At 39.0% G+C, this 27,762-nt stretch overlaps 1 long non-coding RNA gene across 1 annotated transcript in view; it reads right to left on the bottom strand.

Annotated features, from left to right (window-relative positions):
• LOC114048340 overlaps positions 1-22,213 on the bottom strand; it is a 42,964-nt gene extending 20,751 nt beyond the window's left edge. Inside the window, exon 1 of the long non-coding RNA XR_003569740.1 lies at positions 22,063-22,213. This is a non-coding gene — a long non-coding RNA (uncharacterized LOC114048340). The remainder of the gene's footprint in view (positions 1-22,062) is intronic.
• Positions 22,214-27,762: the final 5,549 nt, after the last annotated feature.

The following is a 27,762-nucleotide window of genomic DNA, read 5'->3' as shown; positions in this document are numbered from 1 at the left end:
GAATAATGTTTTCAAATGCATAAAAACATAGTTTTATAAAAGAAACCAATTATACTGAAATTAAGATGTAATTTTTCTTTCATCCAATTTCACAGATTCCCTTGAAATTGATCCATAGATCTTCAAAGGGTACAAGTTAAGAATTCTTGATCTAATCAGTCAGGCAATAAGCATTTATTAAATGCTTACTGTGTTCCAGGCACTATGCTAACTACTGGAGATATAAATGAAGCAAAAACATAATCCCTGTCCTGAAAGATTTCACATTCTGATGGAGGAGACAATATGGAAATAACTATATACAGACAAGACAGATGCAGTGTAATTAGCAGGTAATCTCACAGTAAAGGTACCAGCAGTTGGGGGTGGGTGGAGAAAGGCCAGAAACAGGCTCCTGAAGAAGGTGGGATTTGATCTGTGTCTTGGAAGCCAGATAAGACAAGAGGTGGTGAAAGAGGAGAGAATTCCAGGTATTCGGTCAGTCAGTGAAAAGAACAGGAGCTGGGTGATGCAGTGTCATGTGGAGGGAGAAGCAGACAGGCCACTGTATCTGGATCATAGAGTTAGTGGACAGGAGCCAAGTATTGGAAAGATAGAAAGGGGCCAAGTTGTACATCTAAACAGTAAGCGATGTCAAAGGCAAAATTGCTTCTTCTTTCGGTCTCCAAAAATCTTCATCTAAATCTCTTCACTTTGTTTCTTCACTTTGGTTCTTAAATTTCCTCATGTAAGTTTGGGTGTGTATCTATGTATGTGTATATGTATATGTGTGTATATATACATACATACATACATATACACATGCATATTCTTAAGAAGACTACTCTGCCCTATCCTGTTTCTTTTCATCAAGGAATACCTACTCAGAATCACCACACAAAGTTTCCATTTTCAAATTTGTGTTTTTTGATTTAAGATCTCTAATTTCCCTTGCTTGTTGCTTAAACTTTGGGCATTGGTAATATAGACATTTGATGTCATGGGTTTTTACTACTTATTTCTTTCTTGGACTTTTTTTTTCTTATGTGAATTCTGGTTGTTTCAACTGCTATTCTTTCTACACTGTATCTACTCTATGTTAACTAGTTTAGTGTATATACATAGGTAATTTTCTCCTTCACTCCTTCCTTTTAAGTTTAAATCTTTTGACTGTATTCATTGCCAGGATCCAGTCATTTATGCACGTTAAGACATGGATCAGAAATACAACCCCCACTCTCAGATATCATGTTATTAAACACCTTTTCATTTTCCATTTATTGTGCCTGACTGTTTTATGCCCCTCGTGATTTGGAGAAATCACAACATCTAAACATAAGAAAAAATACACCACCAATTTTTGTGAACACATGATCCAATAGCATGGTATAATAGGCAGGCTGTAGATCTAGGATCTGAGTTCAAGTCCTGTCTCTAATATCCTGGCTGTGTGACCCTGGGCAAGGATCTTATCCTCTTAGTATTCTAGGTAACTAAGACTACAAGTTGCAGAGAAGACACCAATCCACATCGGTAGATATTTACTCATCTAAGAGTCCTCTACACCAATGAATTCATAGGTGTAGTTCCTATCCCCATTGAAAAGGACTAAATTTGAGAGCATGCCAAATCCTTTAGGTGAGCCCAAGCTATTCTCTGCCATACATGTCCATTTTTAGAGCATTGGTATTCCCCTGGTGATGTTCTTTGGCTGCAAATAATGTGGTAACATAATCTCAGAAGAATTAAATTTGCCAAAGGGCAATCTAAATGCAGGGTAGGTGTAAGAAGGCTACAGCATATTGCCAGTGATGGCATGTGCTCAAGAAGCAGTGTAAAAGATATCAAAGACTCATATTAATGTCTTTTTTTAAAGGAGACTGATCTGTCAGGTAGCATAAGCACGAGTTAACAGATACCCTAAGTGCTCCATGGTATTTTAAAACAAAACAGAAACATACTTCTAGAGGGTTGAATGACTTCTCTATGAAGATTTTAAGGAAAGGGATGGACAAAAATGTGGATAATTTGCCATCTGCACCAGTTGAATGCTCATGCCAATGACCTTAGGTATCCATTGATTATAAGTTCCATAAAAGAATAAGGAGAAGTACTTGGAAAATACACAGTATGTTCTCCTTCTTTCACTTTGAAAATTATTCAAGTATTTGTGAACTATTGAATGAAATGGAGAAGCATATCTGAGGGTTTTCATGTGTATAAAGATATAATAATATCTTTAGATTTATATTTTGGGAACACATTTTAACACTCTAATACCCTTGATATATACTAAAAAGAAATAAAATCCAGCTATATGTCCCTTTTCTGAATTTTTCCTATCATGCTCAGCATTTCTTCTTCACCACTGAAAACTATCAGTCTTAACTATACTGGTTCCAACTCTCATTTTCTATTGCTAAAAATGATACAACATCAAGAAATTATGGCTTGCTACATTAATCTGGTGATAATCTTTCATCTCTGACTCATAAATATATTTTAAACTTTTATATAATTTGCAACAAAAAGAAAACCAGAAAAGAAAAAGTGCCTCAAAGCTACTCTTGTTGATTATATTCCTTGAGATTTATTGGTAAAATTCACTGGAGCTATTTAATTTCCAGGACAACTGCCATCCACTGCCATTTTCTTCCTTCCAGGTTCATTGTATTCGATGAAATGCTGCAAATTGTAATTCAGAACATAACGAAGTATTATAAGCAGGGTCTCACCAGGAGCTCTCAAAATTATTGTCAATTCCATGGCTGCACTGCAATTCCATGGCTGCACAGGAGGAATAATGGGAGAGAGGAGGCTTGGTTAATGTTTCTCTCACCAGTTCAATTCAATTAAACAAATGTTATTAAGCACCTACTGTATGCAAAGCACAGGTGCTAAGACATAGATGAAAAAACATGCACACAGATAAGAAAATACAAAATAGCATCAGAAAAGGCTTCACTAAGGAAGAGACACAAACTGAGCTTTAAAGGAAGTTAGAAATCTGAAGGGGTAGAGGTGAGGAAGAAAAGCATTTCAAGCACGGGGAACAGTTTGTACAAAGGCAAAGAGCTTGAAGACGGTATGTTTAGTTCAGGGAATAACTAGAAGACTAGTACAGCTGGAATGTAGAATTCCTGAGGGGTTAATATGAAGGTAGAGGGGATCCACTTTGTGGAGGATTTAAATGCCAGGCAGAAGAGTTATAGTTTGTCTTGGGAGGCAAAAGGGAGCTACTCAAGATTTTTGAGTAGGAGAGTAATATGGCAAAACTTATGAATGCTTTATGAATGTTAATTTCCTGTTATTAACCCTAATGTTGGAGGATGGATTGCAGAGAAGAGATTAGAAACAGGGGAACTGCGGTTTGTAAACAGAAGACTATTGTAATAATGATTCAGGCAAAAGATGATGAGCACTTGAACTAATGTAGCTGAATGGTAGAATATGGCAGAATGAAAGAAGTGGAATACAGAAATGGGGAGGTAAAATTGTTAAGGCTTGGCAACTGAGTGAGGGAGAGGGAAGTAAAAATGATGACACCAATGTGGCAAAGCCAAGAAGTAGAAGGTTGGTAGGAGAAGGTTTTTTTTTTCTTTGATGATTAGGTTAAGGTTTGCAGGATCACCTTTGGTTGTGTCATGAGCACTTTCTCTTTTTGGAATACATTATTCCAATCTTTGGTTTCTGGAGGGTGCAAAACAGTCTTAATGTTATTTGAATTTCCTTTCCTTTCTTTTATATAAGAAGGGTTATTTTTCCTTCTGGTCAGTTGCAGAATTTGTTTTTGTCATTGAAATTCAATTTAACCACTATGTGTCTTGGAATTTGCAGTGTAGGGATTCATTCTGGAGGTAAACTGTATATTCTTTTGAATGGCACTTTGTTTTTTGCTTTTAGAAGTTTGGGGTAGCTTTCTTGATTTATTTCTTCCATTATGGCATTCAAGTTTTTTGACTTGTCCTTGGACACCTGTAATCCCTGCATTGTCTTTTTGCATTCTGTCTTCAAAACCAATATGTTTTGCTTGTCATATTTTCTTTCAACATCATTGCTTTTTTGATTCTGTTCTTCCAGATTGTCTTTTACTTCTATGATTTTACAGCCCCAATCAATTCTCTCCTTTGTTTCTTTGGTGAGGCTTGCCACCATGAATTCAAGTTTTTCTGTTCTTCCAGTTATTTCTTTTGTGCATGTCATAAATTCCTAACTTCCCAAATTGTGTTGAGGGCACTGCTATCTTTTGAGTCACCTGGATTTGCCACTCTGCTCCTCACTATCTCTCACTCTTCATATCTAATGAGTTGATGACAGGTTAATTACATGTTATGGATTGCTTGGCCAGAGTGGCCTTCTTGTTGATCCTCACACATTACATTACATTTTCTGACCATGCTTTTGTATAGACTGTCCTCTCTACTTGGGATGCCCTCCTTCCTCACCTCCACATATAATCCCTAGATTTCTTATAGGCTTATCTGAAGCATCACCTCCTGTATAAGGCTTTTCTTGATACCCTAGCAACTCAACTCTAATGTCCCCTTCCCCAAATTACCTCATATTTGCTTTGTATATGCTTTCATATGTGTTTATAATGTTTCCCTTAATAGAATGTAAATTCTTTGAGGGCAGGGCCTATTTTATTTTATTTCATTTTTTTATTTCCAATACCTAACATAGTGCCTGGCATATTGTATTTGCTTGATAAATATTGATTGATTGATTGAGGTTGAATTTGGTCTATGTAAATTCACAGGTTTTTTTAAACTTCAAACCAATATCTCCCTCTTTATTCCTTGTAGAATACAGTCTCCTTGCCCTGGCCTCACTCTCCAGCCAACTTTTGTTGTTTTTGTTCAGTCATTTTAGTTGTGTCTCTTCATGATCTCATTTGGGGTTTTATTGGCAAAGATACTGGAGTGATTTACCAGTTCCTTCTCCAGCTCATTTTACTGATGAGGAAACTGAGGCAAACAGGGTAAAGTGATTTACCCAGGGTCATATAGTTAATGTCTGGTAAGTAAATAAGTAAGTAAGTTAGCAAGTAAGTAAGATTGGATTTGAACTCCTAACTTCAGGCCTGGTACTCTATCCACTATACTATCTAGCTGTCCTCCAACCACCTTTACCCTATTAGAAACTTGAACCCTACCTCTGGCTTTCCACCTTCTCCTCTCCTACATCCTCAGTACCGGACTTTCTTGCATGAAGAATATCAAAAGGATGAAATATTCCTGAATTAGTACTCCTCCATGCTGCAGATCCAAGATAGGATATTCCCCATTTGGGGCCGCTAGGTGGTGTGGTGGATGCCAGGCCTGAAGTCAGGAAGACTCATCTTCCTAAGTTCAAATCCAGCCTCAGATCCTTACTAGCTGTGCAATCCTGGGCAAGTAACTTCACCCTGTTTGCCTCAGTTTCCTCATCTGTAAAATGAACTGTAAAAATAAACTGGCACACCATGTCAGTATCTTTGCCAACAAAACCCCAAATGGGATCACAAAGAGTTGGACACAATGGAAATGACTGAACAATTTCCCACTTACTCTTCTCTCTTTTTCTTTCCCTCTCTCTCAAGAAAGCATGTGCCTATTTCCTGAAACTTAGCTCTGTTTCTTAAAAGATGCTTACCTTTTTGGTTTACTTTTTTTTTTAAAAGTCAGTTCTTAGGATCAACATGGTTAATCACTGCATTGCTGATATGTATCTGCCATTATTCAAACTCATTGGAAAGGGCAATAAGGGAGCACCTGGGAAGGGAGAGAGATAGATTTCCAACTGTGGTATTCTGGTGGTTTTCTGGCTGTGGACTCAGAGCTGAAATAAAGAGAATTATTGATTTATCATCTTTTACATTTTCCCAAGACAGGTGAGGGAAGGAGTTATATTTGGATCACTTCTAGGCAATGAATTAATATGGGAGCAGTCTGACTGAGAGGGGGGAGGCTATACTAGAAACAGAGACTTCAATATTTTCCTTTCACTTTTCCAAGGCTAAGTCCTAGAGAAAAATGCCTTCCAGAGGGGAGGGAACCCGGAATGTCTGGGGGAAGGAGTAGTCTTGCCCACATAAGGATGGGACAGAGAGAGAGAGAGAGAGAAAGAGAAAGAGAGAAAGAGAAAGAGAGAGAGAGAGTTATTGACCAGAATAGCATAGAAGTTCACACACACACCACCGCTACATCTATAAAAAAGTGATATGTTAGAATATGAATTAATGAATGAAAAAAATTTAAGTATTTATTATGGACCATGGAATTGAAATGCAAATAGAAAAAGTGAGACAGACCCTGCTCATGAGATCACACTCGAATTGGGGACAACACATTTTTTAAAAAGGCCAACTACAGAGCAAGTAGAAAGGTCTGGATGGCTATGGTGGGGCAGATGCCAAAGCCTCTTGTCCTTAGGGTGCCTCAGTAAGTCAGATGACAGTGCCAGGGCTCTGGAGGATGTAGAGGCAGGGCAGATGGTAAGGCCTGGTATTATTCCATAAGTCTGGAAGGAATAGAGTTAGTGACTCTTATCTCATGAAATAAACGTGAGTAGCCAAGCAGCCCAGGGTTGGTGGAGGGGGCAAAGAAGGGGAAGACAGAGGGTAGAAAGGGTTGTCCTGGTGGTGGTAAGTCTTTCGGCTGTCTGGAAAGCCCAGTTGGGTACTGTAATAGTACAAGAACATTGAAGTTGGGTTTAAATCCTAGCTCTGCCACTTATAAATTTATCATCTCTATGACCTTGATTAAGTCACAGTCCCTTTTGTCCCTGCCCTCAACTATTTTTCTTCATGGAAAAAATATTTCTAATTGTGTCTTTAATGTCATCTGCTTATCTCTGACAATCTCTCTATCTCTACCCAAGGACATCTACTTTGCTTCTAGTTCTTTGCTGCCACAAAAAAGTGCTCATTGGAATACTTTGGGAATATATGTGACATTTCTTTCTGTCCTTGACCTCCTTGGGATTTATGCCAAGCAGTCGGACTTTTTGTTTTTAGCATAATTCCAAATTGCTTTCCAATAATAGTTGGACCAATTTGCAACTCCACCAACTGTGTGTTAGTGTGCTTATCTTTCAACCCCTCCAATAGTCCCTTTTATGTTATTTCTATTTTTTGTTTTGGTCATCTTTGCCAGTTTTCTGGATTTGAGGTAAAATCTCTGGGTTTTAATTTGTATTTCCCTTGTGATTAGTAATCTGGAGCATTTTCATGTGGTTATTAGTCATTTTAATTCTTTTGAGAGTGATTTTTTTCATACCTTTTGACCACTTAATCATTATCTCATGCACCTCTTTCATTCTTCTCATTTGAGATTTTAGAATACAAATACAATTACAACAGAAAGTACTCATATGTAAACACATAGCAAGGATTTTGCTAAATGCCACTTCTGATCCCTCTTCTGATGTGAAAGTGACCCTACATTCTTCAAGACTTTGTCAGTCAGCAGGGTACAAGGTCTGTCAGATGCTATGGAACTAGAAAGGTTTCAGGTAAGGACCTGGGGAGGGGCTGTATGCCTTCTGCATAAAGATCAGCTTAGCCCAGGTGGCTGTAGCTCCAGAAAGTTGGCCACCAGATGATTAATCTTTTTGACCATTTCAATTTCACAAATACTATCTATTAATGTGATCTGCATCATCTGAAAGATAGATACACACCAATAAAATGAAGGATCCTAAAAACATGAGGTATATCTACAGCTCCCTGGACAGAGATTTGTGAAGACATGTGTTCTATCGGCATCTTCTTTTGATGGTATTTGTTGAACCTAGTTCAAGAAAACACTGTTAGTACAATGCTCTGACATGGACATATATTGAAACTCTTTGTCACATTGTGAAGTAGACTTCTTCATAAAGTTGTTTTATCTTGGCCCCATACAAAAGATTCAGGTACCAGAATACCAAAATGGCTTGATCTAAGGTAGCTTCATCTTTAAGTCAATCCCCAGCATTATAACTTTACTAAGTTGAAATTCAGATGGAAATGGGAGACATTGTGGGACAGTGTAAGGAGTGATGAACTTGGAGCCTCCAGATCTGAGTTCAAATCTTGATTCTGTGTGACTTTGGGGAAATCTCTCTAGGCCTCTTTTTACTCATCTGAAAAATGGATACTAGACTAGATGACTGCCAAGGACCCTTGGAGCTCTAAAACTATGACCCTAGTCAAAATGGAATGTTGCCAGAATAAACATATTTTTATTATCCTGACACAATCTTGGAAACTTGGTACATTTTCTTGAACAGTCCCATCTAGTAAATGCTTTCCAGAGAGAGAAAGTTTGAGGTTTTGACCTATATTTCTTTTCTACCTAATAGGCTGAAAAAATCACTCCAATTGTATTATGGTCTATAGCCACATTAGGCCTGTATAATCCTATGATGGACAATATCGCACAATAGTCCATCCGCAAAATGAACCAGTTCTGGAAATAGCAAGATGCTCTCCAGTTGGCCAATCAGTTCTTTCATTGTTCCTCTGAGCGATAGTAATGACTACAGCATCTTTTCTCTGTCTTTTATGTTGAGGAAAGAAAGCATGCAAGCATTGGAACATCTTGTCTCTGTATTTTCAGCAGCTTTGTCATGTGATGCAGCAACTTTGCTCTTTTTCATAAGCCTAATTACAGTGTTGACTTTTTGAAAAACATAGATGCACATCCACGCCAACTTTTCTCTTGGAAGGTATTCTACATTGTGTTATAGAAATATTCTCTGTTAAAGAATAGTGTCAGAGGAGATGATAGAGGTTGTATGCTGTGTCTGAAGCATCCTTCTTTATTCGTCTCTTAGAGATACTCTGGTAACCATGGAGTGTGAAATGACCTTTCATGTGGAGTGTTTAATAACACATCAGAATTGTTATTTTGCCAGTAGTGTTGCTGCTTTCATGGAATAAGGGCAAAAGAAGAGGAAATGCTTTTGAATGTAAGCCTAAGCAGGCAACGCTGAGTTCTTCCATGCAATCTATAACAGTACCTAACACCAAGCTATTGCTTAATAAGCATCAAAAGAAGTATGCATTCAGAACTCTAAAAGATGCACTTTTAGGGCTGAGGATTATTCAGGAGGGAGCTTTGAAGGTCCCATAGCCTGAAGCATAGAATGGCCTTTCTAACCTGAAATCAAACTGAAAGTTACTGGTCTGCTATTTATTTACTATACCCTCCAACCAACATCTAAAGGCCTGACACCCTGACCTCTCCAATGACCTTTTGAAGCAAGTGGTAAATACAAGACACAGATGGAACTAGAGTCAGAAGTCAGGACTTCCACTTTGGCTCCTCTTTTTTAATGTCTTTGATACTGAGTGAACTATTCACTTAGCTTTTATGTGGAAAAGCTAAAAACAAAGAGATAAATCTGGCTAAAACGCAAATTAATGTAGCGATTTATTATCAAGAGAGTTCGGGGTATATTACAAGAAAATATTCTTTTCTTTCTCTTTAGAGAGAATAGACCTTGAGAGGTATTCTTTTGCGTAGAAAGGAAGGTTGTGAACTCAGCCATGCAGCCCATCCTGGAGGAAGAGATCATAACCATTTTGCTTAGAAAAAGATAAAAATGCAGCATGGTAGAAGAACTAGGGTATGGCCTAAAGCAATCATTTCCACCTCTGACTTCCACATGCAGTAGACTTGTGAAAAATGTTATAGCTGACTGAACCTTAAAAATAGAACTAGTGATGGTGATGGATTGTGGCCCTTGAAGAGTTTAATTGTCAAATTGACATTTATCAAAAGCTTTAGTGCATTTAAAAGATAAATTGTGCAAGTTTGGTTTAGATCAAAGGGCCCCCTGTTCCTTTTCATTCATGAGCAGAGGCAAGCTTTAGTGTTGCTAAGTACATGGCAAGTCATGTGAAAAATGAGCTCCCTCCATCCTTGGCCCCTATCAGAATTCCACTGGTGACAGATAATCAGAAATTTAAATGTTACCCTTGTCTTCTGAAAGTTCTTAAAATAATGGAGGAGGCATGAGACCATTTGTATTTGAAAGGAAAGCTAAATAATTTAGCATTGGAGAAGAGGATGCACAGCTCTGGGCAGATAAATGATGAAATCCCAGCCCAGTAGACTTTTGGAGTTGCCCCACTAATTATAGATCAATTACTTCCCAGTTGTTTGCAACCTTATCAAAGAATGGTAAATTTACTGAGAGCAAAGAATAAGATGACTTTTCCTTATTACAGTAGATTTGTTGAAATAGTTCTAACACTCAGATTAGAAAGAGCTTTCCCAGAGGGAACATGATCTGTATGCATATAGGGAGAATTTTAAGAACTGAAAACTTGATCCTAGACATTATCTTAAAAATGCTTCCTTCTATTAGCTGTTATAGTAAATGTGTCCTTAATACAGGGGAAAGAAAAAAAATTGACCACCTGAAACCTGACTAAAAAAAACAAACAGCTCTTTATTTCCCACAAATCATATGCTGAAAACCAAAACAAAGCCTGAATATCTTAGTATAGGAGCAAGAGTTAAACTTCAATTTATTGCCAAATCCAGAAAGTTTGATGGAATATCCATCCAGATAAGGGAGTAAATAAACAGTAATTTGTTCAATGCTAAATTTTAAAGGAGTATTAATTACTCCAAGTTGGACATCCTTGGTATCATTTTATGTCTGTTTCTCCCAGAAGGTTGAGAGTATAGAAATGAAGGAGAGTGATAGAGTAAGTATAGGGAAAAATTCAGGGGAATATGGCAGGAAAAATATTACATGAATTCCTAGATATTCAGGGAACTTTATGAGGTTGGGTAAATCAATGCTTGGAATCCTTGACTTCATGTTATGTACAGTGGGTATGGAACCTAGAAATGGGAGCCTTTGGGGTACTAATTGGTTAGTCCATTAGCCCTTTTAGATTTGTTTTCCTGACTCCCATTTTTTCCATTGTCTACTCCCCAGAGTATCAGTTCTCCCACATTCCTAGGCATTTAGGGAAAGCACTTCTGCCTGTGGCAGAAATAATTCAAACCAGGTTTCTCCACAGATTTTTGATTCTTGGACTAGTGATATCAATGGACATACTCAGAGAAAGATAAGAACTCCACCCTGCCACAGCTGTAAAAAAAAATTATGCTTCCATCTCTCACTAAGCGTCCTTGAGGGTACATTTTTTGCTTTTAAATCCCTAGAGCTGAATGGTGTCCAGTACTTAGGTGCTCAATACATGCTTGTTTAATTTAATTAAATCCTAAAGGATTCAGGCCTGCATAGAATAGATCTTCTAATAATTGGGAGCTAGCTGCATGAAGAAATAGACACATTCCATGTCAAAGTGTCTAGTGGAATTAAAAACTAGTCAAAGTATAGGAAAAATGGACCTCAAAGACATAGGGAGGCAGTATACATTAGCGAGATTCAAATCAATAAACATTTATGAAACATTTACTATGTTGCAAAGGACATTGAAGATGTCCTCAATGGCACTCAAGGTCAAGTAATAGCATTTATAAAATACTTGGATGGGAGCACAAACTTAAAATATTTTTGATGATGTTATTGAGACCGAAGCAACTTCAGAATCGGGAAGACCTAGTTTCAGTTCCTTTCTCAAACATAACCTAATTATGTGACCCAGGGAAAGTCACTTAACTTCTCTGTGCCCCCACCAACTTTAAGACTATAATCTTCAGAATAATTGATAATCTGCAGGGGTAGAGGGATTTTCTTTACTGGGAAAGGAAGCATGGTGTAGTATATAGAACACTGGACTTGGAGCCATGAAGACCTGGGTTCAAATCCTACTTATGATGCTTACTAGCTATGTGACCCCAGAGCTGTCTGTGCCTCAGTTTCTTTATAAAATGAGAGTGTTGGACTCAGTGGCCTTGAAGTCTCTTAAAGCTTTAAATCAATGATTCTGTCCTGATCGAATCCCAGGTCTTGTCCAGCTTCCCAACCCCCAGAAAAAAGGATTGGTACTGGTAATTTAGCAATTAGAATTTTTAGGATGTTAGACCATACCAGTGACCCCTGTATCAATTAAGAAGGGACAGAGACTAAACATAACACCCAGAAAGCTGGTATACCAGTAAATCTCAGTATAACTTAAGTTTGAGACTTCTACCAGACAGCATGTGAACTCCTACAAGTCATATATGCGTATCTCACTTTACTGAACCAGTCTGTCCTGTTTGTGGATGACTAATGCCAGTAGATAACAACAGGGGACTATGAGAAGTAGTGAAAGCCAACAAGCAAGATGTAGTGTTGTCAAAGGACACAAATTCCAGTCTTATTCCTGTTCCCTTCAGATGGGAAAATGGAGACCCCAAGGAATAGAATAACTTGCTGCAAAATAATTTGTCTATAGTGTTGGATTCATAATTGTTAAAGTTGAATTTTAAGAAATTTTGATTGCAATAAGCCGATCTAATTTGGTAAATAGGAAGCAATATAATTTGTAAAAACAATCTAAACTTTGGATATGAATAAAGGATTCCTATAAATGTGGGACTTTAATTATGATGAGAGAGCCATCAGGAGCCATTTTTCATCAATTAATGCCAATGGCTACCTGCCCATAGTAACTGGTAGCACTTTTCTTGACATGTGAGAAATACAACTTTCAAACTTCTGATGTACATCTATAGTCTTCTGGGGTTACTAAGAATATGTTTCTTACTAGTTGTAAAGTTTTTCTTCACCCATGTGTCCAAAGTCATCATGTAAAGTTTTCATGGCCATAGAGTGATATGAACTAAGTACTACAGTTTCTCATCTTATGTATAGGATTAGTGACAGTTTAAGATAGAACTGTGATGCATAGTTCCAACTTTGGTCATTATCTCAACAGTAGGAAACCTTCAAGAGGCTAGAATTTGTGTCCTTTGGCAATAACTGTCTTGTTTGTTGGATTTTTTTTTAACTTCTCATAGTCTCACTTGCCATCTACTCTCACCAATCATCCACAGACAAAGAAGACTGGTTCTCTGAAGGGAGGTTCAAATACACTGCTGGTATGCTGTTTGATAGAAGTCTCAAACTTCAGCTATGGTGTAATTTTCTGGGTGTAAAATATAGCCATCACCCTTTCTTTAAAACTTTTGTTGTTGTGACTTTGACAAACATTAATGACCCTTCTTGGGCTTTCTTAACCCAAATTCATACTGTTGGCAACATTTTGAGTGTGGGTATGTTGAGGCTTAATGGGCTTTTAGGGTGGGACAGCTATTAAATCTGATATTCTACTGGATTAGGGCCTGGGTCTATCAAGCTGTCTGTCAAAGTGAGATTGCCTTAAGAACCTCTGCTCTAAGAGGCAGCTAGGTAGTGCAGCAGATAGAGCTCTGGCCTTGGAGTCAGGAGGACCTGAATTCAAATCTGTCTTCAGACACTTGACACTTACTAGCTGTGTAACCCTGGGCAAGTCACTCAACACAAGTTGCCTCATGAAAAAGCAAAAAAAAAAAAAAAAAGGATCTCTGCTGTACAGCTTTCAGGAAAAGGGGAGATCAAGACTGGGAAAGAGGAACTTGTGGTTAAGCTAGCAGTTAATCTCCATCCTCCAGCTGCCAGAAAGGGAGAAGTTATATATATGAACCTTCTTGATTCTTAGCCCAGTTGCTCTAACCACTGAGAAACCCAGCTGCCCTCTGTTTAACTTATACTTAACCTTTAGTTCAAGAAAAAAGGGAATTTAGAATCAGTAAGCCCTTAATTTGGTATGTTATGCTTATAATTTTCCTAATATTGAAGCAACAATATCCACAAAATCCAACAAAATCCAATCTGTAGTATAATTTTTAAAAGTATATTATGGTAGCTCCTTTGCTAATATTTTATTTAATATTTCTAGTTGATATTTAGTAGACAAATATCCCCCAAAAAGGCAAATAGACTCAATTTGCTCTAAACAAAGAGAATAAGAGGATAGGGAAAAGAAATAGGTATGGTGCTGGTGCTAGCACTGGTGGTGTGGATAGTGGGGTAGAATTTATCAGGTTCTGCTTCTGTAGCACCATGAGTATGTCATTCTCTTGGGCTTACATTTAGCCCAGATCCCACAAACTAACACTAGAATCTCATTTTCCTTTCCTTTCCTCATTTCCCATAGAGTAGCAGTAGCACTCATTGGGTGCAGAATCTACAGCAGGTCTGAACACCATTTGCACGCTATCAAAGCTTTGCTCTCTTTTCTTTCTAGTCATTATTTTCGGCATGGAGCTTCTGGAACTCATCATGTCCTCCCGTTAGTGGGCTTTCTCATTTCTCACTTCTCAAAAGGTGTCAGCTCTCCCCTTCCTATATGGTGAGAGAGAGTGAGGTGGAGAGATGATAGACAGATGGATAGATAGATAGAACATTTATCAAATATTTCCTATGAGCTAGGCACTGTGATAAGTGCTGGGAATACAAATGCAAGCAAAAAGTAAAAACATAGTTCTTTCCCTCAAGGAATTTAATGGGTGGAGACAATCTATAAAAGAGAGCTGGAAATTGGGGGTTCAGAGGGGTGCTACCCAATCAAGGGCAAGGTAGAAGAGGCTGGAGAATCCGGGGCATGAATGCATGGCTTAGACACTTCATGCAATTGGGAAGAAGCTCACCAATCAGAGAAGGGGCTGCAGGGTCAGAGGCATCTTCGGAGGTGGAATAGACTATAAAAAAGTCATGAGTAGAGCTGGCTGAGAAGAGACAGTTAGGTCCAGTTACGACTCCAGAGGCTTAAGTAGACGGACATGGGGAAATTTGTATCTATCAGCAGACGTTAATCTCCAATGTCTCCTATGTTTTCAGATGTAATGAGTTGGGGTTTGTTTTGTGATGTGTGAATGGTGATGGAGAGGTTGGGCCTCAGTTTTTTCATCTGTAAAAGGAGGTGGTTAGGCTAGGCAGCCTCTGAGAGTCCCCTCCAGCTCTGAATCTATGTGCCTCTGATTCTGTAGCTAAGGAATAGAAGAAGGGGAGGGAGTTAGCTTATTGTATGAATTACACACGTTGAGAATATTTAGTATGGACAAAGCTTTGAACAGATTTGTTTGACATATTCAAACATATATGTTTTCAAAAGTCAAAGGGGTGTGAGGAAAACTTATCAGCCTGCCCTGAACTTCTTGCCCCCGAATGTCAGAACCAAAAAAAATCACTTGATGAAATCATGATGATAAATTTATGGGGGGACAATGAAAAAAATACCACTTCACATTACATTAATTCAATCTACAGAATCTGCTTCCATGGAAGGCCACTCATGTCATACCATATTTGGATTTTTTGTAAGGAGAGTTTTCTAACTAGTTGTATTAGCCCATTTAAGCTGAGATAATAAGAATATGCAAATCTTGTGCTCTGGGTTATAAACCAGACTTGGAAGTGACTTGTTTCCCTGCATAGCTCAGGCCAAATTTGTCAAGAGGATCATTGTCTTTTCTTTCTTTGCAAGAAGGGGGTGTGGACCATTGATGGACCCAATCGACTTCTTGCTTTGGAAAATTCTATTCGCTACCAACTGAAATCCACCCTTTTGAAGTAGCCCTTTTCACATCCTCTTGTTGTAACTCAGAGCAGTTAAGCCTCATATACTTGAAATGTGAGAATCAGGGGAAATGGATAGGTTTGCATTATCCAATATTTCTATTTTAAAATAGTGTGGTGCAAACTCTGCTGGGGAATAGCAGTTGCTTCAGATTGCTGCTATTTTGATTAAACTGCTAGAAGCTTTACCATAAAACACGCTTGAGGTTTGTTCTGCATTTGTAGTGTCCTATTATCAGTCTAGAAGCGAAAAAAAAATATATGGGTGTGTGTGGTGGAAACACAGGGCCCCTCCCCCAACCCAGCTGCACAGAAAACAGCTGGTGAGTCAGTTCTAATTGCCTCAGCCATACTGTCACGGCATTTAGCGGCTAATGAGAAGGCTGCTGGTATATGCAACTCCTGGACTGAACTTGCCTGAACTTGACTTGGGGAGGTGGGGTGGAGAGAGAGACTGCAAAGGAGAGAGGGAGAGAGAAAACTGCAAGGGTGGGAAAGAGGCTGGTGAAGACTTTGAAGAGTCTGATAGTTGCCATAGCTAAGATGTTTGGTCCCAGGTCTTTCCTGCTCTGCACACAGTCCAGGAACCCTTGATATACTATCACTTCCCTGGCTGCAGCCATCTCTGGTGCTGAGGGGTGAGGAAGAGAATCATTGATAGGATTCTAGGGGTTCTTCTCCCAGTACCAAATTTCACTCTCTGGTCCAGAAAAAGGCAGAGAACCTGAGAATGTGATGTAAACATCTTTTATGGGCCTACAATGAAGGTGTGGCTCCATTAGAGCCAAACTATTCATTTCCATTCCTTTCCAGGTTGCCAATGCCCATACCTTAAAAAGTAAAACAAATGCCCCATATCCCTCAAAAGCTCGCCATCCTGTGAACTCATTAAGTTGTTCAAAGAGCTCCCCAAAACAACCAAAATTCAGGAAGCAATCATGATGAACTTGCATGTGAACAAATTTAGTCTGTATTATAACTTCTGAGTTTATTTCCAATTTCCTATACTAGAGAAGGGCACACAGTGGTGGCATCAGACATAGGGTAACACCATATGTCCCAAATCTGGGCTAAGGATTTAGAGCTATCCCTAATGGATAACACTTCTCAGTTCATTTAAAATCAAATCTCTTACAGGATGACAAATGTTTGCTTTTGTACAAATTCTCATCCCCCCAGGTTGTCTGGAGTGTACTTTGTCTTCCTCTTTCAGTGACAATAGAAACAACCAGGAAGGGGGCTCCAAGCTTAGTAAATGTTCATAAGTTGTAGAACCCAGGCTGGGGCAGACTGCTCTTTTCTCCACTCCATCTATCTGGAAAGAATTAGACAACAATCCAAGTTTCCCTACTTTCCTATCTTCCTCTCCCCTGCTGTCCCATGTAATGGTTATTTGTAAGCCTGGTTTGCCTTTTATGAATGAATTTCTTTCCAATATCTGTGAGCCTGTCCTTAGAGTATGCTTAGTGGGGCAGCCTGAGGTATTTCCTTTATTTCACAGGATAAATAAACTAGAAGTTCCTAGTTCTTGTTTGGGAGATAAAAGAACTCTCTTCATGAAAACATTTACAGGTGTAAAACATCTAGTATTTTCCTTATGATGGTTTAGAATTTTCTTTTACTAGAGTATATAAAAATGAATGTGCATTCTTTTCTGCCTCTTAGGGGAGGGTTGGGTATAAACCCACCCATGTTGAATCAAAAGTAAACTAATCACTCAAGATAAAGAGAGTGGTGGTAAAAACAGGGTACATTTTGGTAGTGAATATGAACGTGGGGAAAAAAGATTTTTTAACTTCTGGAGACATAATAATAATAATAACTGGCATGTGCTACAGTGTGGGAACTGCTAAAGGTGGATGTCTGTGCCTGGGAAAAGTTTTGGGGATAACTTTGGCATGGCCCAAGGTAGGATTCTTCTGACTTTATTTCCTCATTGTGCTATTTCCTTTCTGAAAAGTTAAATTCCCACCTGGTTAATCCTGAGCCTTGCTTTTAACACCCTGTGACTACATGATTGGCTATTAGATATGACTCATTCCTGGAATCTAAGAGAGTCCCCCCTCCTCCCCATTATATGTACCTCTTTTTGCTTTTATAGCAAATTTCTATAATCAAGAAATTTTGTAAGTACAATATTAAATCTATTAAATAATAGATTGATACTGAAACATCTCTGATTTACTATAATAGGATGCAAGTATGATATCTTAGAATTTTAACCTTTATTTGTGGTCAAATTATAATATAGGAATGATATCCTCCTAAGGGGTAAGTGATCAGACAAAGTAATAAGACAAAGATATAGAAAGTTTTCTAAACAGATGGAATAGTAAATTTTGAGAAAGCAACAGGATTAGACTGTTTTTGCTAAGAACTATATACAGATGTATATGATTGGCTTCCAAATTTATCTGTCATGGAAATTCAGGCTTTGTGTATGTTTTAGTAACAAGTTCTCAACATTGGATTAAGGATTTTACACATAAATTGTATTGATCTATCTGGCAACATTAAATGAGAGAAGAGTTCATTCTATGATTAGATACTCATGAATTTTAAAAGATTCTTAAATCAGGTACGGGATTTAGATAAGGACAGAAACAGCACATGATATATAAACTGAAATTCTCTGAAGTTTCAAAATTGGAGAATCAAATTTAAATGACTATACTAAATTATATTATGTCAGAATTATCTAGGAACCTCTAGAGTTGGAACCAGAGAAGCAGAACCCCCTTCAAAGCTGTCCTGAGAATAAAGCCTATTGTCCAAGAAAAAAATATCTAGGGACCAGATCATCTGGGACTAAATGTACTGATTAAATGGATATTGAGAGCAGGTTATTAGGATACAAGGAGACTTGATGTTAGTTAATACTGGTGATATTGTATTTCTTTGCATGATTTATATTTAAGTTTTCTTGGTTAACTTGGTGACATGTAAAACTCCTTTTTTCACAACTAGTCTGTTGTGAGCCCTCTAAGTAGTTTGACCTGTAATGTGAATGATTATAAATGGTTGGGAAACTGGACCTTCTCTATGTGCTGTTTAGAGATCCCTAACCAAGGGCAGGTGTTATGCTGACCAGAAACTCATCTAAAGATTGAAGTAAGGAGTTTTCTCTAAGGGCCCCAACCAGGTCCTTCTGACTACTCTGACAACTGCCAAACTTGTGGGTGTGTACTCCTGGATCATCTGAAGAAAACCCCTCCTCCTGAGTGAATGGCAGAACCCTCTGGGGACCTGACCCAGAAGCAGCTCACACCCAAACAAGACAGTTGTCCCAAGATTCCGGATAAGGGATAAGTAGACTGTCCTAGTTTTTTTTTTTTTCTCTTCCCTTTTGTTATATGCACAGTCACCAAGGGAAGCATGTACTGGCATTTTCTCCCTCTACATTCCCGGCCCCCATCTCTTTTCTGTTTGCAAGTGAACAATGGCTAGACAAGATCTATTCAACTCAACATCTCATCCTGGCCCAATTGGCCTCTCCTGGTATCTTGGCTTATACCTGCCTCTCCTTTATTGGCCAGAAGGGTGTGTTCTTTCAGACCCCCTTCCTTTGACCAAAATAGGGAAATGTCAAGATATTAGGAGACACCCTGTTTTCCAGAGCTAAGGCCCAGCAAGCACCATGCCCTGAGTTTGGCATAACAACAGTCCTTTGAGCTCACACTCTGGATGAACACTGCTGCAACTAAATCACAGAACTGATGGTCCCTGAGCTCAGGCGAGTACCAGCAGGCCCAGATGTGAAGCCCTGCTATGAACAGACTTTTTGTAAATAGACAACCTTGCCTCACTGTTGCTACACTGTACTGTTTGATTTTTTGTCTAGTCACAAGTATATAAATGAAGGTTCAGCCCCACTGCCTTGGATTCCTCCACTAGGGGCAGGGCTCTGGCACATGCGGCCTTGCACATGCAAGTCTTTTCCCTCATTTTGAAATTAAACTTCTGTTTGATTCCTGACTCTTCAGTCTGCAGCCTCTTCTGTTCGGCTCCAGCCGTCCACAGATTAGAGGCTGGTTGGGTCTGGTTTACATAACTATTTCTATTTATTAAAGTTATAAGGTTTACAAAACACTTCCCTCACAACTTTCCCTCCATCATCTCCATTTTATAGATGAGGGAAGGGATTAAGCATTTATTAATTAAGCACTTACTATGTGCCAGGCATTGTGCTAAGCCCTTTACAAATATTATCTCACTTGATCCTTACAACAATCCTTAGAGGCAGGTCCTATTATTATCTACATTTTACAGAGGAGGAAACCAAAGCAAACAGAGGAAAAGTGAATTGCCCAGAGTCACACAGCTTTAGACCATATCAAAGATTCTGTTTGCATGAATAATTATGATGAATCCTAGCACAATCTTTTGGTGGTGAAGTGGAACAAAAGAAAGTTTGTGCTCTCAGCACTTCTTCTGCACCTAACTCTGCCTACTAGCCAGGTTCAGAGACAGGTCTTTTTCTTCTAGTCCCTTCCAGTTCCTCCACTTCCTTTAGGTAAAAGGGGTACAGCACTGTGGTTGCAACCATCTCTTTCTTCTAGGGGAAATCTAAGTGAGCCCCGAATTTAAACTATAAGGTTTTGCTTATTGAGAGTTATAGGATCATTTAAAAAAGCTAAGCTGTAACTCCATAGCATTCAAGGGGGTTCTTTTTATCCTCCAAACAATTTACTCTGTGAAATATAAGAAATACCTCAGGGCTGTCCCCCTCCCCCAAACACATTCCAACCCAAGGACAGGCCCACAGACAACAGGAACAAATTCATTTATAAAAGGCAAACCAGGCTTCCAAAAATGCCATTAATAGAGGTAGTGGGGGAGAGATAGGAAAATGGCAAAAGTTGGATTTTCGTCTAATGCTTTCCAAATAAATGCAATAGAGGAAAGCACAATCTATTCCAGCCTGGGTTCCACAACTTAGGAGTATTTGCCAAACTGGGGGCTCCCAGCTGGATCAATCACTGCTGTTTCTGTCTTCTTGAAGATTCTCTACTCTGTGGATGCCATTGTGCTGTATTCCTGTCACAACTGCTTTGAGCAACTTCTCCACCATATTCCTTTGCTCCACTTTTGCTGCACTAGAGACAAGCACACAGGGTCTTACACCCTATTCAGGCTCTAGCTGATGCAAGATCTGTACTTTAATCTTAAATTTCCCCAAATCATTTCTTCTGTTTTCTTCCAGTCTAAAGGAATGGGTGGGGAAGAACCCCATTTCCCAAGGTACTTTTCCATTATTTATAATATTTCCCCTTTGAGGTCTTCAGAACTGGCCCCAGAGCAGCTGAGTTACACTAGAAATCTCCATCTGGCTTAAAATTTTTAGCAGGACATTTCTTAAAACTATGACACTGACTTCTTTCATTCTAAGTTGTACTAAATTAAAATGGACTGGTTTTGCTTATCAATGTAAAATGCCATTAGAAAAGTTTGATACATCTTGTTCATACATTTAGAGTACAGTATCTTATTTTTTTTGTATTAATTTTAGTTGGCTATCTTGCTTTACCTACACCTTGATCATATTAGCTTATATTTAGTAAAGATCCCTTTGTTCAATGATCCTTTAGTTACTAATACCAAGTAAAGCATAAAACAAGCATATGGTCAACAAAAGAGTTCACCACAGTCATAGTGGTAGAAGATGTCCAGCACAGAGTCCGCAGTGAAGAGTGGTTCCCTGTAGATGGGAAGGTCCTCCAGATGGCTCAGTTATCACATGACATTGGGCTGATTGCATCAAACCCTGGAACATTCCAGAGCTTCCTAAATAAGATCCATAATCACTTGGAAGAGTTTGGTCTTATCCTCCATAAAGGAGGTGAAGAATGTCTATTGTTCAGACTATCACGTGAAGTTGGATGAACAACACTTAGAGATCATCATTAGTACCTCTATCTGGAGCAGACACTGACAATGGACAATGACCTTGTCCTAGAATTGAACAGGTGAAGAGCAGGCTAGGTTACCTTTGGCAAATCATATAATTCTTTTAATGACTCCAAGTTTCTCCCTCAAACAAAGGCTTATATTTTTTACATCAAAACACTTCTATTGATGTTATATGGCAGTGAGTCATGGAATACCTCCATGTCTGACAAATTAAAGTTGAGTTTCACTCAAAGTCTGAGCAGGCTACATCACAATACAATAAGGAATTAAGCATGGTAAGCAGTGTAAAGGATGCCACCAGAGAAATGTACAACTATTAAAAAAAAAAGATGAGGCAGTCATATAGGAAGAATGAGGGATAACCAATAAACAGTTTGCATACTCCTGTGGTATTTATGCAATGTCAAGAGAATTCAAGTGGCCATCTATGGCCCTGGGGTGAAGGAAGTATCCCAGGGCTTTCAAATGTTATTCCACCAGAGAATTCTGGTTTGCCACACCAAAGTCAGAGTCAGAGCCAATAAACATATATTAAGCACTTGCTACGTGCCAGGCATTGTTCTAAGAGCTGAGGAGACTAAGGAAAGGATAAGACAGTCTCTGTGCACAAGGAGCTTACAATCTAATGTGGGGAAGACTACACATAAAAAGAAGCTGAAAAGGGTGGGGAGAAGTTACCTCCTGTGCTGAAGTCTGGTGGCTAGGGAGGGAAATGATCTGAAGAGGTGAGAGTTTCAGTTGATTTCTTCTTGTAGAATGATGAGTTTCTGGAGATCAAGAAAGCATCCGGGTGGGAAATGATAAGTGAAGCAAATTACTTAAGAGCCCTCCTTAAATAGTAGAGCTTTATGGGGGAGGTCTTCAATTCCTATCCTCCACCCTCTCCAAAAAAGAGGAAGGAAGAGGACCTTAGGTTAGAGGTGAGAGTTTCAGTGTTGATTTCATCTTGCAGAATAATGAGTTTCTGGGGAAAAAAGTATAAAAATCAGAAAAGTGTTTGAACATAGACAGTTGATAGATTGCATGTCTGTCCCTCACCTCACATGTCTAGTCACTTGTCCAATTTTGTCATTTCTACCTTCACAATGTCTCTTGCATCTGAGCCTTTAATTCACACAGTTATTGCTTTAGTTCAGGTCTGCTCACCTAGAATATTTCAATAGCTTCCTAAATCGTTTCCCTGTCTCAGGTCTTCACCCTCTCCAGGCCATCCTCCACATTGCTGCTAAAGTAATTTTGCTTAAAAGCCTGTCTGACCATATGACTTCTCTGATCAACTGACTTGCCCCAGGGATCAAATATAAACTCCTGTTTGGCTTTTAAAGCCCTCCCCAACCTATCTTTCTAGACTCAGTGGACATTGCTCCATGTCCCATACTCTACCATTCGGGCCACTCTGTTCCTTGTGTGGTAGTCCATCTCCTATCTTCATGCCTTTTGATGGCTATCCCCTATGCCTAGAAAGCATTCGTCCTCATCTCTGTTTCATTGAATCATTCTCTTCTTTTGAGATAGAGCTCAAGCACCACCTTCTGTGTGAAGCCTTCCCTACTCTCCTCAACAACCAGTTTCCTCCTCCTCAGACTATGCTTTATTTAACTGCTTTTTATTCTTTTTATATTTATTCTATAAATACTTATATATGTCACACTGTCTCCCCACTAGAATGTAAGATCCTTGCCAGTAGAGATTATTTCATTCATTGTATTTGTGTCCCCAGCACCTAGCATAGTGCCTGATACAAAGTGGGCATTTAATGAATAATTGATTGATTGATTAATTGATCATGGGCCAGCCTAGTTAAGTTCAGAGAGGCTCATTACCACAAGGTTAGCCATAAGGTGATGTTGGAAACTGGCTCTAATACCAGTATTCTCTTAGTTCAGGTTAGATGTTGGGACAAAATGAGGCACTAAGAAGTCATTGAACAACAAATGAAAAGAGGTTGGCTTTGCCCTAACACAGCATGGATATGCAATAAGGACATAGTGATACTCAGCTTCTCTGGATACAAGCCTCCCCCACCCCAGTCTCCATATGAAAACACATCTGAACATCCAGTCATCAGGGCAGAACATGGTGAAGGGCACTGTGACTTGTACAGTCTTCAGAAGTCCACCAAATCTGAGAGGCCCAGACTCCTCTTAACTGGGACGTTTTATGCTCTTAAATGACCAGGATGCTGCACAAAAGAGGCCAAGGCCTATCAGGTCCCAGGGACAGCTTTGTCTCCTTTTAGGGAAAGCTCATCCCTGTTGGAGGGAAGGAAGAAGGGCCCGAGTCTATCCCATATTATGCGTTGGGAGAAAGAAGCTGCATCAGGGAAACACTGGTTAATGTTAGTCCTATCACAGGTGTAAGTATATTTTCAAACCATCAACTTGTCAAGACAGTCTTACTTGATGTGGTGGGGTGAAGATCTGAAGCAGCATTCCTATCATTGAAATCACTAAAGTGGCTGAAATATGAATTTCAGAATTCCTTGACTAGGAACATTTTCAATAGAAGATGTTAGGGAGGTATATGAATCACTATGAAAAATATTTTAACAATCCATAACAAATCATGGAACTACTTTCAAATGACTTATTTTTTTTCTGAAAAAGCCCCTGTTGCTGACCATCTTCCACAGAAGCCTCCAGCTTCAGGTACCCTCAGGCCCTCTCGTGGCCAGGTGTTTTCTAGGTCTTTATCCCTTTTTCAGTCAAAATTGGATGACAAGTGACCTTCTGCCAGGATCAGTTTTCTAGCCATGGATGTTAGCATTTTCCTCTTTCTTTTTTTTCTTCTCTTTTCAATTAACATACACACATTCACTCAAAGTGGCAGAGTGGATAAGGCGCTGGACTTGAAATCAGGAAGATTTGAATTCAAATTCTACCTCAGACACTTACTAGCTGTGTGACCTTGGGCAAGTCGTAGTTTTTCTCTGCCTTCAGTTTTCTTATCTGTAAAATGAAGGTAGAACTTCTGGCTCTTAATCTATGACCCAGTGACTTTTTTTTTTTAAATGGGATAGTACTATAGCAAGGGTGAAGTATAACTAATAGAAAGCTTGAATTCTCCTGTGACATTCACTCAATGCCAAGAGGAGCCTATGATCTTAAGAAAAGACTTTCAGCTTTAAATACGGGGCTTCTGAGCCCTCTTATACTCCACTTCCACAGAGGAAAAAGTAAAACATACTATTATGTGATCCATCTGCTCCTCATTTTCTTTTCTACAGTATTCCCTCAAATAACACAATTGTTCAAATTTAAGCAAGCAGCTTAAAATGAAAGTTTTCTAATTTTCTAATAATGAAAAAAAAATTTCTAATAATGGAATTCTCTATTGTTGTTTTCCTCTCTCTTAGTGTAATGGGTGGTCTGAGTGTGACAAATACCACTACCAAATTGTGGCAGGATGACTCACTGAGAGAGAGAGAGAGACAGAGAGAGAGAGAGAGAGAGACAGAGAGACAGAGAGGCTGGATTTTTCCTTTGTCAATTCAATGACCACAAAAAATAAACCTGACACAATTTTTGTGGTTCATTAGTTTTACTCCTTTTTCCTCTGAGAGTGTAGAACTTTTAACTCTAACTTAGTAATTAGCCAGACTCAAACAGATGAAACTTAAGTAGTTTTGAGAAGTGGGGGGGAAAAAGTGATTCTTTAAAGGGACAGGACTAAAGAAAACCTTTAGCTTACATGCACATCTTAAAGGATCCTATAAAAACTTCTTTTCTCCTTATTACCTCTTTCCCTAAAATTATTTTCTTCTGTCTTCAGAATATAACAACAGACCCTTAGAATACACATAAAAACTCTTGATAGATGATTCCTAACACATTCAGTCCAGTGTGTAAGTGATCCTGCCAAGAAGAAAAGTTGGCTTGTCTGTTCACTCTAACCTTTTAAATAAAATTCTAAGAAATGCTAGCCTTTCAAGATTTTCCTCATAGAGCCCTTTGCCCTCAGGCAAACCATGATCACATTATAAATCCTGAAAAATATATTGGTGAACATGATAAGTTGAGTCACTAAATGCTAAGAGCCCTAATCTAGTTTTGCATAGAAACAATTTGTGAAGACTGGGTCTGCCAGTGCTACAAAAAGCCTCTTTTAAGGTAACCAAGAAAGTAAATGGCTTGTGTCCTAAAGCCACAGACGAGCTTATTCTATTGCACTACTGTGAAGATGGCAGAGTATGTTTTTAATGGATTTTCAACCTCTGTTGGATTGGAAGGACCCCCAGCCCTTAAAGTCCCTTTGTAAAAGCCTCATTAACACGGGCGTGTCTTCCCAGACCTGGCACCAAAGGACCCGAGGTTCCTTCTGCAGTATTCTCCCTGGCTCTGCCCAGCCACACTCAGCATCCAATAATCCCTTGCTCCCCTTATTGGTATGATTTCTGAAGTTTACCTGTTGTGAGTTCCATTCTCAAATGGTTGCTTTCTGCAAATAACTAGATAATCTAATAAAAGCCTTTTTGATACTCTAACAGGAGCAGAATTGAGCATCAGAATATTTCCCTGGGCCTTTCCACCTTTTTGACTCTGCTAGCCATTTAAAAAAAAGTATGACTTTCTAGAGATTTTACCCTTATCTTTATCTGCCTCAGGAGAGTGACTGATAGAGTTTCAGATCACATGTGGATCATAGATCGACAGCTGGAAGGACCTCAGAGATTACGTAGTCCAACCCTCTAGCTTTATATATTGTTTATATAACCCTGGGTACTTCTGGCATGAAGAAATACACGCTTGAAGAAGTTCTGCTGACCTGAAGAAATGGTTTGCCATGATCTACGGTCAAAATAGGGGCTTTATATCTTGTGTGTGTGTGTGTGTGTGTGTGTGTGTGTGTGTGTGTGTGTGTGTGATTGCCTCTTAAAAAGATTTCTTTTTCTCTTCTTGCCTGAATGTACAAAGGCAGAAAGAATACAGTTTGCTTATAGGGCAGAGCAGCAGTTGACATGGAATATACCCTTCTCAAAGCCTGTAAGAAACAGAGTATTGCCTCTGCAAATTCCCCAGCTCCTCCTACCCTGTCTAGGGAGTGGGAGAAGAGGCTCAAACTAATCACCCTGCATTCCCACACTCCCCTTTGTATGTTACTTTTATCTTGCTACTAACTAGGTGTGTTGCAAAGCTAGGACCTAAGGATAAAGAGAAAGAAACAGACTAAACTTCAAATCACAGCCCTATTCATTTCAACTGGTAATTCAGTGCTGCCCTCGGCTTGATGGATAGGCTAGAGACAGGCCCCAGGCCTTGTTAAAACCTTCTCCCCTTCTCCCCTTTCTTCACAGCTTCTCAAAGCTTTTTAAAGCCTTCTTTCAATGGGGAGCTTGAATGAGCAGTATCTTTGCAATTCTGTGTAAAGATAACTCGGTTTGCTCTGGCCTGGGCTCCAGGGGAATCTTTACTGTAGTCTCTTAAACCAAGGCCTCAGTGGTTTCCCTCTGAGGTCCCAATTGCCCCTGGAAGTCCAGAGGCATGAGGTAGGAGTGCAAATCTTCCACTTAGCATTTTTCTTCAACTCCATCTCCTCTAAGTTAGTCAAAATAGGGGCTTTATATCTTAAAGGGACAGTGTTTCATTTTCTCTTTGGCTTGGAGGAGATGCTCTTACAAGAAAGAGGGTTGGACACAGTTCCTCCATGCCTTAAGGGTTTTGAATTGAGTGGTAGTACAGAAATATGAATAGTTCAAATTCAGGTTTCAAATTGAATTTCAATTTTTGAAGAATAGGAGAGATGAAAGAAACATTTACTCTCGCCATCACCATGGGGGTTAATCGGGGATGTGTTGCTAAATGTTTAACAACTGGCTCTCTGGGTGAAATGTATGCATGACGCACTTTAAGTTTATAATGCATTATTAACATTTTTCCATCACTTTTTAAAGTTTATACAGTCAACACAACAATTATCAAGCCATTATCTGAAGTGAAAATACTCACAATGAAAATAGAACAATTAGCTTGAGTCAGTATGAGCTGGCTTTAGCACATACCTCATGTTAATCCTTGAGGATACTACCTGGGCTGTAATGAAGGAGACTGTGGTTACCGGAGCCGGCTGAAAGGGGATAATGATGACACTTTCTCTTTCCCCTTTCTCTTTCTTTTCCCTACCCCAGGGAGAGCTTGAGTTCCTAGTTTATCACTGTCCCTTAAAATTACAGTAACTTCTCTTAGATTAGTTTGAATCTACTGGTTACAGAAGGTGATCCATCATAGCTACTTCTGATCTATTTGTTTAATTGCTGGTTAATAGGAAGTTGTGAAAAGAGATGGTGGGGCACATATGCAGAGAGAGAAAGAGACAGACAGACAGACAGAGAACACAGATACTCTGTACAACTTTTACCAGAGTGATCTTGTTCAGGGTTCA

The sequence above is a fragment of the Vombatus ursinus genome, unplaced genomic scaffold, assembly GCF_900497805.2.
Source record: "Vombatus ursinus unplaced genomic scaffold, bare-nosed wombat genome assembly UNPS02014792.1, whole genome shotgun sequence".
NCBI classification, from domain to species: domain Eukaryota; kingdom Metazoa; phylum Chordata; class Mammalia; order Diprotodontia; family Vombatidae; genus Vombatus; species Vombatus ursinus.
Note: the sequence above shows the minus strand (reverse complement) of the source record. Positions and strands in the feature narration are given on the sequence as shown.